The sequence below is a fragment of the Callospermophilus lateralis genome, chromosome 4 (assembly GCF_048772815.1).
Source record: "Callospermophilus lateralis isolate mCalLat2 chromosome 4, mCalLat2.hap1, whole genome shotgun sequence".
Classification (NCBI taxonomy): domain Eukaryota; kingdom Metazoa; phylum Chordata; class Mammalia; order Rodentia; family Sciuridae; genus Callospermophilus; species Callospermophilus lateralis.
This window is the reverse complement of record NC_135308.1, coordinates 79,125,342-79,142,492: the sequence shown is the minus strand read 5'-3', so window position 1 is coordinate 79,142,492 and position 17,151 is coordinate 79,125,342. Positions and strand designations below refer to the sequence as shown.

Genomic DNA, 17,151 nt, shown 5'->3' with positions numbered 1-17,151 from the left:
TCCAAGAAAATATGCTTTCTCCTCTGGCTCTTTCTTCCAAAGAGATGTCAAGTTTTGTCCACATGACTTCAAATATATTATTTTAATTTTGCTTATTGTTCAAGATTTTTTACATTTTTTAATTTTTATATGACAGTGGAATGCATTATAATTCTTATTACACATATAAAGCACAATTTTTCATATCTCTGGTTGTAGACAAAGTATATTCACACCAATTCAATTCGTGTCTTCATACATGTACTTAGGGTATTGATGTTCACCTCATTCCACCATCTTTTCTACCTCCATGCTCCCTCCCTTCCCCTCCCACCCCTCTGCCCTATCTAGAGTTCATCTATTCCTCCCATGCTCCCTCTCCCTACCCCACTATGAATCAGCCTCCTTATATCAGAGAAAACATTTGGTATTTGGTTTTTTGGGATTGACTAACTTTCAAGATATTTCTTATTTTTTCTTTCATTGAATTGTCAAACTTAATTTTAAAAGCTCATATTTGAGGACAATTTTGTCCAGAATATATAAAGAACTCATAAATGCTTAGCACCAAAAAAATTTTTTAAATAATAAATTGCCAAAAGAACAAAACAGTATTCTTGAAATATATATATATATATATATATATATATATATATATATATATATACAAATAGCCAACAAATATATAAAATAATGTTCAACATCTCTAGCAATTAAGGAAATGCAAATCAAAACTACATTGAGATTTCATTTTACTTCAGTCAGAATAGCAATTTTCAAGAACATAAATAATAATAAATGTTGGCAAGAATGTCAGGGAAAAGGTACATTCATACATTATTGGTGGGACTTCAAATTAATACAACTACTATGGAAATCAATATGGAGATTCCTCAAAAACTAGGAATGAAACCACCATATGACTCAGCTATCCCATTCTTCAGTATACATCCAAAACATCTAAAAAAGACATATTATAGGAATACAGCCACCTCAATGTTGACAGCAGCAAAATTCACAATAGCCAAGCTAGGTAACCAACAGATGAATGGACAAAGAAAATGCGATATATAGATAGATAGATAGATAGATATACATAGATATGCACAATGGAGCATTACTCAGTCATAAAGAAGAATAAAATTATGGCATTTGCTGGTAAATAAATGAAACTGGAGAGTATCATGCTAAGTAAAATAAACCAGACTCAGAAAGTCATAGGTTAAATGTTTTCTGATATGTAGAAACTAAAATAAAGGAAGAAAACAAAATAAAAGGAAGAAGGGAGAGAGAAAAAAAGAGAAAGGGAAATTCCATCAAAATAGAAGAAAGATCAATGGATTAGAGGAAGGGGACTCAAGGGAGGGAGATGGGATGGGATAAGGAAAGAAGAGTGGAATTAATCTAGCCTAACTTACCTACATATATGAATATACCACTGTGAATCTCACCATTATGTATATCTACAAGACACTAATTTTTAAAAAAAGTAAATAGCACAAAGATCTGTAGAATAAAGAGAAGGTAAAAGAGAAATACTAGCACTGATTTAAAGCAAATTATATTCCATGCCTTTATTATTATTTCTGTCTTTGTTTTTATAGGTGCAAACACTAATTTACATCCAAAGCCTTTTCTTAATTTTATTTTTTATTTAAAGATCTGGTCTCACTAAGTTGCTCAGGGCCTCACTAACTTGCTGAGGCTGGCTTCAAACTTCCAATCTTCTTGCCTCAGCCTCTCCAGTCACAGGAATTAAAGGCATGCACCACCGAGCCCAGCTCTGCGCCTTTTATTCTTATTTCAAAATGATTCCCAATGTTACATGTAACTAAAAGAACCAATAAAAAGGAAAAAAATAGTACACTCTTGGTTCTTTTATCCCTGCTTTTTTCATTCATGAAATACACAATAGAGATAGAAGCATAGATGAGTAGATGAATGGATTGATGTGGATGGATGGATGGATGGGTAGATAGATACACAGATCAGATAAATTGTAATGTGTTTATTGCACTAATATGTGCCAGACATTATTCTAAGTTTTCAACATGCATCAATTCATTTAATATTAACATGACTTTAATTTTGAGGCAGGGGGATTGCAAGTTCAAATCCAGCCTCAGCAACTTAGCAAGACCCTGTCTCAAAACAACAACAAAAAAAAAAAATTAAAGAGTTGAAGTGTGGCTCCATGGTTAATAACCCTGGTTTCAATCCCTGGTATTAAAATATATATAATATGCTAGCCATGAAGAGTGGCACACACCTGTAACCCCAGCTATTCCAGGGACTGAGGCAGGATAATCGTAAGTTTGAGGCCAGCTGGAGCAACTTAGCTGAACTCTATCTATATAAATTTTTTAAAAGGGCTAGGGATATAGCTCAGTGCTTTTCTAGCATATGCAAAGTCCTGGGTTCAATTCCCAAGATCATGAAATATTTAACTTATGTAGTATCTTTATGTGTTATTTAATTTTATTTATAAAGACACTTGATCCTCATTTACATTTACTTTTTGAAATTTAGTTTTCACCCCTTCCAGTCTTCCAGTACGTCTCTATAAAATCTATCAATATCTTAATAATAAAATACAGATTCTATTGACATTTGCAGTAGTTGATTTTGTTAACATTTGCACTAGTTCAGTCTTAAATGTCCCTAAAAGGCCCATGTATTGGAGATTTGGTTTCCAAGGAGAAGTTATTGAGAGATGATGAAAGTTTTAAGAGGTGAGTCTAGTGGAGGTCACTGGGACATGCCCTTAAAGGTACTGTGGGACCCAGCACCTCCCATTCTTTAGTTCCCTGGCCATGAGGTGAACGGTTTTGCTCCATTGTGTGCTCTTACCATGATGTGCTGTCTTGCCACAGCCCCCACGGCTAGAGGACCAACTGATCGTGAATGAGCACCTCCAAAACTGGGACCCAAAATAAACCTTTTTTTCCTGATAAGTTGGATATCTCAGGCATTCATTACAGTGATGGGAAGCTGACTAACAGCACTTTTCAGTGACACATACGTTCTGATTTTGTTTCCTTTGATGATTTCTACCAAAAAAAATTTTTTTTTGCAATAGGTTCTTTTCCTATTTTAATATTCTCCTCTTAAGATTTATTTACTGGCTTCTTCTTCCACTGAATCATTCACACATTCACTAATATTTAATGGGTACTTACTTAGGCTTCTGTCAATGTTAGATACTGGGTATTAATAAACACTGTTATTGTCTTCATAGAACATAAAATGTAACTTGAAATGCAATTTTATGAAGTTATTAATCTAACTTTTCTAACAATATATGTCCAAATTAAAATACCACTAAAAATTTTAAAAAGCCTCCTATTCTCCCAGGTTTCATCTTTAATTCTTTACTCAACTGTTTATTCTGAGACAGCTTCAATAATGGTTTATGGGACAATAATCCTGTATCTAAATTCACCACCCTAATTTGTTTCCTGAACTTTGAGCCGTACCTTTTTAATAAATATCACTGACTGATGTCCACCAAGATCTTAAGACTCATTAAACATGATAAACACAAATGTAATTGCACTCTGTATGCATATTGCTCTTATTCTCTGCCTTCTGTATTTCTGATCTTTTTTAAAAAAATTTTTTTCTTAGTTGTAAATGAACACAATACCTTTGTTTTATTTATTTATTTTTATGTCATGCTGAGGATCAAACCCAGGGCCTCATGTGCTAGACAAGCGCTCTACCATTGAGCTACAACTCCAGTCCCTATATTTCTGATTTTTATTAAAGTGGATGCTTCTTTCAAATGACTAAATAAGAAATCTAGAATCTATTCTCAACTCTTTCATTCTCTTCCTTCTCCTACTTGCCAACTTTGTCCCTATTAATTCTATGGCCCCACTTACTGTTACAATTGTTACAATACCATTCAGAATTTCATCACCTCCTTTTTTGGATTAGTACAACTTTCAACTTCCCTCTGCCACCCGTAACTCCAATCTGTGTGCTTCCATCAAAGTTATTATTTTAACTTTTCTAAGAGAGTAATTCAGTCTCTAACATTACTAGGTGTAATTGGATCTGAACATGATATATAAACCACTTAGCAATATGGCCTTATTTGAACTCATAGCTTCATATGCCAACTACCCTGTCCAACAGTAATCACACATAATAACAAAATAACCTCCTCATCATTCCCTGAAAAATGACATATGTTATCTTATCTTCATGCCCTTTCTCTTGAAACTCTGCAAGCATGCCTTTCTTTTTCTTCCTGGAGAAGTAAGCCAAAGGTATTCTTAAACATCATCATACTTTTCTGAGAAGTCTTCCCTGATCCCCATCAGGAAGATTTTAATTAAGAATTTTGCAAGGTATTGATATTGTCACATACATCTCAGTACAGTTAGACTTCACTATATGTGTTTATGGATGCTGTATTTCAGTGTCTTTCACAGTAGGAAATTTGTCTCCTTCATCTTGTTATCTCCAGCACTCCACACGCACCTGGTACCTGAGAAGTACTCAAAAGATAATTGCTGAATTAAACTGTCCAATTTTAAATATTATGAACATTGTCGGGTATGTTGGCACATGCCTGTAATCCCAGTGGCTTGGGCGGTTGAGGCAGGAGAATCGAAAGTTCAAAGCCAACATCAGCAACTTAGCAAGGCCCTAAGCAACTTAGCAAGACCCTATCTCAAGATAAAAATATAAAAAGGGCTGCGGATATGACTCAGTGGTTAAGCACCCTGGGTTCAATTCCCCCCCAAAAAATTGATTGTGAACACTTTATAATTATCTTTTCTCCTTTTCTCACCTGAAAAATATATATATCCGGCTGGAGTTATAGCTCAGTGGTAGAATGCTTGTCTCGCACACATGAGGTCCTGGGTTCATTCCCCAGCACTACCTTAAAAATATATATATATAAAGATATTTTTAAAATCATTTTAAAAAAGATATATATCCTCTCCTGATGTAAGCTAAACTAGTCAATTGTGGTTTCGATATTCTCCCCTGCATTCTCCCGCATTTTGTCTTTATAATTTTTTTCTACTTCTTTGCATATACAGTCTTCACTAACTCCCCTACCCAAAGTCAAAAAATTCTAAAGTCTTCCTTAGCCTAAAAAAGGAATATTCCATAAACTTTTCTAACCTATCAGGTTCCATTTGATGTTCTTATTGCAACTCTCACTCACTTTAAAACCATCCTGATGATACAGATTCATGCACTGTTAATAAAGGAGCCTTGGACTGGAAACGGTGAGTAGGAGCTGTTCTCCTGCCAATCAGTTTAATGTGAATCTAAAGTGGCTCTAAAAATAAAGTCTATATAATAAGAAAAAAAACTTTAAAAAATAAAATAAAAACATCCTGAGATCATTACCTCTACAGATCTCAGTTTATTTCTGACCATCAAGCCTAGTAATATTGCCTTAGTCTTTTTGTCCTCACCTCCTTCAAAATTTGATACATTACTATGTATTCCTTCCCTCTTAAATCTTATTTCTTTTGACTCTGACACTGAAATCTCTTGATTTGTTATGGATCCTTTTTATTTTTTATCTGCTTCATTTATTCATGTCATGTGACTATCTAAAAGGGAAGACCACTAACTACTTGCCCAATGTCCATTTTTATTATTTTCCTTTCAGAGACACAATGCTAATTAGGGTAGCAATGTGGCTGGCTTAAAACATGCATTTTCAGCAGCTCTTGTTACTGAGGATGGCCAAGAGCATAACTTCAGATAAATAGGTTATTTCAAGTCTACTGTGTAGTGTTTCTGAGAAGACTTCACAGGCGGGGTAAGGAAAAGAAGAGCAGAAACATAAGGCATAATATTTTGCCATTGACAATTTTTACTTCAGCTTTTTATTGCCTGAAAGGCAAATGCAATGCTCACACCATAAGAGCCATCTTGCAATATGAGACCACAACACGAGGATAAATATCTACAGGGTTAGTATGGTAGAAATGAAGGTAGAAGCTGGGCATGGTGGCATATATTTGTAATCCCAGCAACTTAGAAAGCCGAGGCAGGAGGATCCCAAGCTTGAGGCCAGCCTCATTTAGCAGGACACTTAGCAACTTAGTGAGACCCTGTGTCAAGATAAAATAAAAAGAGGGGCTTGGATTTGGCCCAGTGGTAGAGCACTTGCCTAGCATGTGTAAGGCACTGGGTTCGATTCTCAGCACCACATATAAATAAATAAAATAAAGGCCCATTGACAATTAAAAAATATTTTTAAAGAAAGATGAAATAAAAAGGACTGGGGATATAGCTCAATGGTGAAGTGCCTTTGGGTTCAATCCTCAGTACCCACAAAAAAAGAAGGTTAAAAAAAAAGAAAAGAAAAAGAAAAGCACTGGTCTCGGGATATACCTGTAATTAGAACAAAAATTGGTTAAATTGCTAATAATTAGAAATGCAGCAGAATGAATTCATTTCTAACTAATCTGTTAAACTTGTAACTTTGACCTTGTCAATGTCAATCATTTCCATCATTTCAACTGTCACATCTATAGCGATGCGATCACTTATGAAATGAGCTGATTGTTGGAGTAGAACATAAACATTTATGCCAACTGCTTAGCTGATTAGATGTTGAAGAAATAAGAACTGGAGGCATGACCTTTTATTTTATAGGACTAGTCACTAGAATGACCTTTTGAAATTAGGAAGGCCTTTCTCAATTAGGTAAGCACGAGATAATCATTAATCAGTTATTACAGAAGGAGTTGAACAATCCCTCACAAACTAGCATACACTCGTTTTTCAAAATTCTGGGGATATGATTTCAAAATGATGTGTGCTAGGAGCTGAGGAATCCTTCTGTAAGGAAAGAATGTAAGATATCCTCTCTCTGAGATTTGCCGCTGGGGAGTCTTGCCACAGAAAATGAGGCATCTGCCTCTGTGGCCCAGTGGGAAAGACTGTGGGGCCAATGAGTTTAGAAAGGGAAGGAGAAAGTAGTCACTTCCCTAAGTCTATAACAGGAAGTGTCAATAGAGTGGTTTTCAAGATGTGAGTTTGCAGAGAACATACTGGAAGACACACTTCAGTTTTGGATCTGTGTTTGGTTATGAGCAGCTACTTTGAAATTTGTGGAACAAATCTGGTATAGACTCTGTCTCTCAACAAAATCCCTCAAAGAGCTATCATGGCTAAGGTCAAGAATGTAGGTATTTATTTTGCATTCTTCACATTCTCTTGGAAATGATCCTAGGAGATACAGCTTCCATAAAAACTGATTGTTTAAATAATCTATGGGGCACCAATTCCACAGAATATAATTCAGTCATTAAAAAGAATTCAGGACTGAAGATGTGACTCAGTGGTATAGCACTTGCCTGACATAATTGAGCCTCTGGGTTCAATCCCCAGCACTTTAAAAAAAAATCAGTAGACATAAATGTTATGAATATAGAAAGTATCAAAATGCTATTGTTCAATATAAACAGTATTCTCCCATTTGTATATTAAAAAAGTCTATCAATATGGTTATGAATGTAGTATGTTCATTTTATAGAGATGGAGAAAGAGATTAGTGTTCAGAAAATACCTTGAAGTTGTAGACAAAAATTATATTGGTGATTTTTTTTCTAGAAATAAAATTGTGGAGCTGAGTTTGACTTTGTAATCCTTCTATATTGTTTAAGCTTTTGATAATGATGACTTTTTAATATTTAAATATACTAATAAAAATGAAGTGCCTCATCATCAAGCTGTAGTCTGACGGAACTAGAGGACCACCCTGCAATTTGCCTTTAGCCTCAACTTCCTGCTTCCTCATTGTTTCTGCCAGGTTCAGATCTTGGCCTTTAACCATAACCTTAAGTCGGGTATTTGCTCCAGGAATGGCACATTCCTTTCCATCATCCAGTAATTAACTTGCTTCACTTCTTAACTCTACTTGGCCCTGCAAAGCTATAACATTTACTTGCTTTCACGTAGTAACTGACCTTTACTATAACTCCTAAATTACAGAGCTTCCTTCCAAATGTAATCGTGTTTCACCACCTGCCCTTTACAATTAATAGAAACCATGACCTTGGTTTCCAAGTTCTTTATGCGCAACCTTGAAACCGATCATTAATATTTTATGATTAACTCTTAGTTATCCCAGATTGATTATATGCCCAAAGTATTGGGTAAGTGCCTTTAGGCATTCTGTTATTTAATCTTATTCTAACAACCTTGAAAAATAGGTGCTATTCACATTCCGATGTTATAAATAAATAGGGGTGTAGATCATAATTGTCTAATAAGTTCTAAAGACTTGATTTAGGTTTATTTAACTCCGGCAGAATGCATGCCTTTAACCACTACATTATGCTATATACTATTCCTCTTTAATATCTTATTTCTTCTGCCTCATTTTAATTTGTGTTATATTCCTTACTAGCTCATACAATTTCTCAAATGGACTAGCAATATTTGATCAGTCTTATTGGAACAGATCATACAAGTCAAGGGACATTTTTCTTGAATTTATTCTTTATTTGGGGGTCCTAACTTCCTTTTAGCTTTTATGCTTGATTTTAAAAAATATATATTACAAATCCAATCAGGGGCTGGGATGTGGCTCAAGCGGTAGCGCGCTCGCCTGGCATGCGTGCAGCCCGGGTTCGATCCTCAGCACCACATACAAACAAAGATGTTGTGTCCGCTGAAAAACTGAAAAATATTAAAATTCTCTCTCTCTCTCTCCAAAAAAAAAAAAATCCAATCAACATTTGCTTACAGATACTCTTACAGTCAGATCAAACATTATGATAAGGCCTCATAAATCAAATATCAGATCTTGGTAGAAAATCTGGAGGAGTAGAAATCAGAGTCAATGCATGCTAACAATAAAGGCAAAAGGCCTGGATCTCAAAGGGAAGGTATAGGTTGAATCACCAGCTCCTGTAGAATTCTAATTATTGCAAAATATCTACACATATTATTGATATATCTTTCTTTTCAAGGGTCTACCCATTCCTATTCACTATTTTGATCAAAAATTTCATAGTGATAACATTTTTCCATATTGGTCATCTGTGATCATTATGAGAGAGATAATAAGAAGGAAAGAAGAAAAGAGAGAGCACTAGAATACTTAATAATTTATCTCCAGAGAATTTCCAATTTTCTTGGGTATATCCAAAATGTCTACAAATTTATTTTCTTCTTTAGTATCTTCTATATTGTTTTTTCTTTTTCTTCCTACATACTAAAGAACATCTGACCTTCTGGGCACGGTGGCACAATCCTGTTTTGCACTATTGTAAAGATGGTGTGAAAATAAGTTTGAATACTTGGTGAGTAAATAAGTTTGAAAGAAAATGTATTAAAATAACTTTAACTAAAAATATATTAGTTTCAGCAGGTACAGTGATGCACAACTGTAATTCCATCTACTAAGGAGGCTGAAGCAGAAGGAAGTTCTAGGAAAGCCTGGGTTATTTAGCAAGATCCTGTCTCAAAATGATAAAAAAAAAGGGGGGGGGAGGGTTAGAGATGTGGCTCACTGGTAAAATACTTCTAGGCTCAATCCCCAGTACCACAAATATATAAAAAATAAATAAAAATACATTAATAAATATAAAACACAAATAGAAACAAACATCAGGAATAACATGAAGTGTAAGAGAAGTAAATAATGTCTGTTATTATCAACTTAAAAAGCACGATTATATCTATACAATAGTTTATGTTAATCCTATTATAACCACAAAAGCAATACCATGTAAGTTTCACAAAAGGAAAATAGTCAAAAACATATTACGGTAAAAAAATCAACATGAAGGAAGACAGCAAAAGAAGAGGGACAAAAGATCTACAAGACAAACAGAAAACAATGAACAAAATAGCACTCGTAAAACCTCCCCAATCCACATTTTCAATGTGAATCTATCAGACTCCCCATTAAAAAAGCTTCTTCAGATTGCAGGATCACCAAAACCAAAGGCTGGATTTCTCTATGATATGCAGATGCTAACACACAATAAGGGGTAGGGTTGTGAAGAATAAAAATTCATTGGACTAGACGGGAGTGAAGGGAAGGAAAGGGGGATGGGAATAGGAAAGACAGTAGGTATGAATCAGATATAACTTCCCTATGTTCACATACAAGTACACCATTAGTATAATTTTACACCATATACAACCACAAAAATGAGATTCTAATTAAAAGAAGTTATACTGTATGAATGTATAATATATCAAAATGCACTCTAGTGTCATATATATCTATCTAAAAAAAATAAATAAAAAAGAATAAATGTTTCTCATCAGAAATACACAGAGAAAAAGATATTGTATGGCCGAATAGATTTTATATATATTTTTTTCTTTTTTTGAAAAAAAAAAAACTTCACAACACACATATTGAAAGAGAAGGAATGGAAAAAGCTGTGTTTTTTTTTTCAAATTTTAGTCAAAAGAGACATGTGTGGCTAGACTAATATCAGATAAAATAGACTTTAAGTTCAAAACTGTCACAAGACACCTAGAATGACATTACATAGTGATAAAACAGTCATTCAACATGAAGACATAACAACTATAAATATGTATGTACCCAACAGCTGAGAACCTAAATGTACAAAGAAAACATTGGCAGAACTGAAGGAGAATATGAGAGAAATACAATAATACTAATGGACAGATCAACCAGACAGAAAATTAGCAAAGAAAGAGAGGACTTGAACACTCAGGCAAAGTTGCCTTAACAGATACATGCAGAACATTCTGCTCTGTGCCAGTAGAATACACATTCTTCTCAAGCATACACAGACTGACCAAATATTGCTAGTCCATTTGAGAAATTGTATGAGCAAGTAAGGAATATAACACAAATTAAAATGAGGCAGAAAAAATAAGATATCAAAGAGGAATATTATATAGTATAATGTAGTGGTTAAAGGCATGTTGATTGATTGTATATCCTCTTCTGAGAAGTGTCTGTTCAGGTCTTTGGCCCATTTGTTGATTGGATTAAATAAACCTGAATTGATTGGGTTAAATAAACCTAAATCAAGTCTTATCTTTAGAACTTATTAGACAATAATCACATCTTAGATCAGAAAAAAGTCTTAGCAAATCTGAGAAGACTGATATCAGATCAGATTTTTTTTCAACTATACTAGGATAAATATAGTCACTAGGAAAATTGGGGAGATTTACAGATATGTAGAAATTAACACACATTTGAACAATGAATAGGTAAAAAAAATCTTAGAAAATATCTTGACACAGCAAAAGCAGTACTAAGAAGAAATATTAAGTGATAAACACCTATATCTAAAAAGAAAAAAGGTTCAAATAAGCAACCTAACTTTACATCTCAAGAAACTAGAAAAAAAAGGACAAAATAAGCACAAAATTACAAAAGGAAGAAAGTAATAAAAATGCAAAAGATTTAAAAGATAGAGAATGAAAACACAATAAAAGTTAATAAAACAGTTTAAAAAACAAGTAAATAAAAATGAAAATTCTTGCTAGGCTAAGAAAAAAACAGAAAAGATCAAGGAGAAATTATAATTGATGCCACAGTTAACAGTGGTCCACTTCAGTTTTTGAATATAGCCTTTGCTGCTCAGAGGCTTATTTTTTTTAAACAATTTGAATATCTTATTTTATTATTATTATTATTATTATTTTACTTATATATGACAGCATAATGCATTAAAATTCTTATTACAACACATATAGAGCACAATTTATTTCATATCTCTGGTTGCTTATAAAGTATATTCACACCAATTCATGTCTTCATACATGTACTTTGTATAATAAAGATCATCACATTACACTATCATTTATTACCCCATGCCCCCTCCCTTCCCCTCCCACCCCTCTCTCTATCCTGTCTAGAGTTTATATATTCCTTTCATGATCCCCCTCCCTACCCCACTATGAATCAGCCTCCTTATATCAGAGAAAACATTGGGCATTTGGTATTGGGGAACTGGTTAACTTCACTTAGCATTATCTTCTCTAACTCCATCCATTTGCCTGCAAATGCCATGATTTTATTCTCTTTTATTGCTGAGTAATTTTCCATTGTGTATATATGCCAAATTTTTTTTATCCCTTCATCTATTGAAGGGCATCTAGGTTGGTTCCACAGTTTAACTATTGTGAATTGTGCTGCTATAAACATTGATGTGGCTGTGACCCTGTAATATGCTGTTTTTAAGTTCTTTGGGTATAGACTGAGGAGAGAGATAGTTGGGTCAAATGGTGGTTCCATTCCCAGATTTCCAAGGAATCTCCATACTGCTTTCGATATTGGCTGCACCAATTTTCAGTCCCACCAGCAATGTATGAGTGTGCCTTTTCCCCCACATCCTCCCCAACACTTATTTGTGTTTGTCTTCATAATAGCTTCCATTCTGACTGAAATGAAATGATTCTTAGAGTAGTTTTGATTTACATTTCTCTGATTGCTAGGGATGATGAGCGTTTTTTCATATATTTGTTGATTGATTGTATATCCTCTTCTGAGAAGTGTCTGTTCAGGTCCTTGGCCCATTTGTTGATTGGATTATTTGTTCTATTGGTGCTTAGCTTTTTGAGTTCTTTATATACCCTAGAGATTAGTGTTCTAGCTGATGTGTGAGGGGCAAAAATTTGCTCCCAGGATGTGGGCTCTCTATTCACCTCACAGATTGTTTCTTTTGCTGAGAAGAACTTTTTAGTTTAATTCCATCCCATTTATTGATTCTTTTTTTTAATATTTATTTAGTTGTAGATGAACATACAGTATCTTTATTTATTTATTTTTATGTGTTGCTGAGGATTGAACCCAGTGCCTCACACATTCGAGGCAAGCACTTTACCACTGAGCTACAGTCCCAGCCCCACTATTAAGTATGTTTAAAGTGACATCAACAAAGTGCAAAGTGTGAATCTTACTGGATCCCAATTCAGACAAATGAATGTGAAGACATTTTGAGATAAAGAAAATTATTTTTTATTATTATTTTTTTATTATCAGATGATACTAGATAATACTAAAGAATCACTATTAATTTTGTTGGCAACACATAACAGTAGTAATATAACAGTAGTACTGTTACATACCTTATGGTTATTAAATCCTTACAATTTTTGAGGGAACCAAATACAACACTCTACATGGAAATATCTATACCTTCATATCGTTCTTTTGTGGAAAAGCAAGCTTTATTTCAAAGTAACCCAAGAAGAGAAGAGGGGTCAGGGGGAACACATTTACAAACTGGATGGGAGCACACAGATACTGTATCCATTTGGCAAAGGCTCAGTCAGAAGTCTCAGCAATTCCTGCTGATCCTCCAACACCTACTCAGTTTCCTCTTCAGGCTGAAACTAAAGAGTAGTCTTGAAGATGCCCATGATGTCTTTGTTATCCAAACACACTCCCATTTCAGGAAAGAGGACACCTGGGGTCTACTTTCTGGGGGATCTGATTAATTATTAAAAATAAATATTTACATTGAGAATATAGTTAAACTAGTAGCTTCCTTCACATTTTCACATTTTAAAAAGAACTAGAGGTTTCATGTTTTAAGCAGTTGATTGGTAAAGATCCTGTCTCCATTTTATAGGAGATGGATTACATTCAATTACTCCTTACAACTGAAAGATCATTCCATTGCTTTTGAAGTACTGGATGGGCTGGCATCTGCGATGGTAGCTAAATAAATGAGATTTCTATGTAACACATGCTGGTACTGGACACACTCATTCGCTCGACCCTTGTTCTGATACTCCACCATACAGTGGATCAGCTGGTCATTCTCCTCTAGAAGCCTTGCCCCTCATCCAGTCAGGTACAAAGGCCACCGACATCGCTGGGGGCCGGGTCGGCACCCCACCTCAGAAAAAGACGCCCACCGTGCGGCCAGATAGATGCTATCTCGGCGCAGAAGTGCCATTTATTGATTCTTGGTTTTAATTCTTGCATCAAAAGAGTCTTATTAAGGAAGTGGGGGTCTAATCCCACATGATGAAGATTAGGGCCTACTTTTTCTTCTATTAGATACAGAGTCTCTAGTTGTATTCCTAAGTCCTTGATCCATTTTGAGTTGGGTTTTGTGCAAGGTGAGAGATCTGGGTTTAATTTCATTTTGTTACATATGAATTTCCAGTTTTCACAGCACATTTGTTGAAGATGCTATCTTTTCTCCAGTGCATGTTTTTAGCACCTTTGTCTAATATAAGATAATTGTAATTTTGTGGGTTAGTCTCTGTGTCCTCTATTATGTAACATTGATCTACCAGTCTGTTTTGGTGCCAATACCATGCTGTTTTTGTTACTATTGCTCTGTAGTATAGTTTAAAGTCTGGTATAGCAATGCCACCTGCTTCACTCTTCCTGTTAAGGATTGCTTTAGCTATTCTGGGTCTCTTATTTTTCTAGATGAATTTCATGAATGCTTTTTCTATTGCTGTGAGGAATGCCATTGGGATTTTGAATGAATTTCATTAACTCTGTATAGTGCTTTTGGTAGTATGGTCATTTTGATAATATTAATTCTGCCTATCCAAGAGCAAGTTAGATCTTTCCATCTTCTAAGGTTTTCTTTGATTTCTTTCCTTAAGGTTCTGTAATTTTCATTATATAGATCTTTCAGCTTTTTTATTAAGATAATTCCCAAGTATTTTATTTTTTATGAGGCTAATGTAAATGGGGTAGATTTCCACATTTCCCTTTCTGAGAATTTGTCACTGATATACAGAAATGCATTTGATTTATATGTGTTGATTTTATATCCTGCTAGTTTGCTGAATTCATTTACAAATTCTAGAAGTTTTCTGGTGGAACTTTTAGGGTCTTCTAGGTATAGAATCATATCATCAGCAAGTAGTGCCAATTTGAGTTTTTCTTTTCCTATCTGTATCCCTTTAATTTCTTTTTTCTGTCTAATTGCTCTGGCCAATGTTTCAAGAACTATGTTAAATAGAAGTGATGAAAGAGGGCATCCCTGTCTTTTTCCAATTTTTTAGAGAGAATGCCTTCAATTTTTCTCCATTTAAAATGATGTTAGTCTGGGGCTTAGCATAGATAATCTTTATGATGTTGAAGTATGTTCCTGTTATCCCTAATTTTTTCTAGTGTTTTGAACATGAAGGGGTGCTGTATTTTGTCAAATCCTTTTTCTGATCATATGATTCTTATCTTTAAGTCTATTGATGTGATGAATTACATTTACTGATTTTTGTATATTGAACCAAACTTGCATCCCTGGGATGAATCCCACTTGATTGGGGCACATGATCTTTTTGATATATTTTTGTATTTGATTTGCCAGAATTTTATTAAGAATTTTTGTTCATTAGAGATATTGGTCTGAAGTTTTCTTTTTTTTGATGTGGCTTTGCCTGGTTTTGGAATCAGGGTGCTATTGGCCTCATAGAATGAGTTTGGAAGTGCTGCCTCTTTTTCTATTTCTTGAAATAAATTGAAGAGTGTTGGTATTAGTTCTTCTTTAAAGGTCTTATAGAACTCGACTGTGTATCTATCCAGTCCTGGGCTTTTCTTAATTGGTAGACTTCTGATGGCGTTTTCTACTTCGTCACTTGAAATTGATCTGTATAAATTGTGTACATCATTCTGATTCAATTTTGGCAAATTTTATAACTCTAGAAATTTATCAATGCCTTCAATGTTTTCTATTTTATTGGAGTACAATTTTCAAAATAATTTATAATTATCTTCTGTATTTCTGTAGTGTCTGTCATGATATTTCCTTTTTTATCACATATGTTAGTAATTTGAGTTTTCTCTCTCCTTCTCCTTGTTAGTATAGCTAAGGGCCTGTCAATTTTATTTATTTTTTCAAAAAACCAATTTTTTGTTCTATCAATTTTTCAATCATTTCTTTTGTTTCAATTTCATTGATTTCAGCTCTGATTTTAATTATTTATTGTATTCTACTGCTTTTGGTGTTGATTTGTTATTTTTCTAGGGCTTTGAGATGTAATGTTAAGTCATTTATTTGTTAACTTTTTCTTCTTTGAAGGAATGAACTCCATGCAATGAACTTTTTCTTATAATTGTTTTCATAGTGTTCCAAGAGATTCCAATATGTTGTATTTGTGTTCTCATTCACCTCTAAAAATTTTTTTAGTCTCCTCCTTGATGCCTTCTGTAATCCATTGTTCATTAAGTAGCATATTATTTGGATTAGCTTTTATTTCTAATTTTATCATTGATTTCTAATTTCATTCCATTGTGATCTGATAGAATGCAGTGTAGTATCTCTACTTTTTTATATTTGCTAAGAGTTGATTTGTGGCCTAGTATATGGTCTATTTTAGAGAAGGATCCATGTGCTGCTGACAAGAAAGTTTATTTGCTTGTTTAAGAATGAAATATTTTATATATGTCATTTAAGTCTAAGTTATTGATTATGTTATAGAGTACTACAGTTTCTTTGTTTGGCTTTTGTTTGAAGATCTATACAGTGGCAAAAGAGTTGTGTTAAAATCAACCAAAATTATTGTGTTGTGGTCTATTTGACTCTTGAACTTGAGAAGAGTTTGTTTGATGAAAGTAGATGCTCCATTTGGGGGGCATATATATTTATAATTGTTAAGTCTTTTTGGTGTATGGTTCCCTTGAGCAGTATGTAGTGTCCTTCTTTATCCCTTTGATTGACTTTAGCTTAAAGTCTACTTTATTTGATATGAGGATGGAAACCCCTGCTTGCTTCCACAGTCCATCTTAGTGGTATGATTTTTCCCAACCCTTCTTCTTCAGTCTGTGGATGTCTTTTCCTATGAGTCTCTTGGAGGCAGCATATTATTGGATCTTTTTTTTTAATCCAATCTCCTAGTCTATGTCTTTTGATTGGTGAGTTTAGGCCATTAACATTCAGAGTTATTATTGAGACATGATTTGTATTCCCAGCCATTTTGTTTATTTTTTTGTATTTAACATGATTTGGTTTCTCCTATGATTAGATTTTTTCCTTTAGTGTAATACCTCCCTCTGCTGATTTTCATCATTGTTTTTTATTTCCTCTTCATGGAATATTTTGCTGAGGAAGTTCTATAGTGCGGGCTTTCTATTTATAAATTCTTTTAACTTTTCTTTATCATGGAAAGCTTTTATTTCATCATTAAATCTAAAGCTTAATTTTGCTGGATATAAGATTCTTGGTTAGCATCCATTTTCTTTCAGAGCTTGGTATATGTTGTTCCATG

At 34.0% G+C, this 17,151-nt stretch overlaps 1 pseudogene; it reads right to left on the bottom strand.

Moving 5' to 3' along the window:
• Positions 1–12,960: 12,960 nt before the first annotated feature.
• On the bottom strand, positions 12,961–13,791 carry LOC143396713 (SS18-like protein 2 pseudogene; annotated as a pseudogene).
• Between the last annotated feature and the right edge of the window lie 3,360 nt (positions 13,792–17,151).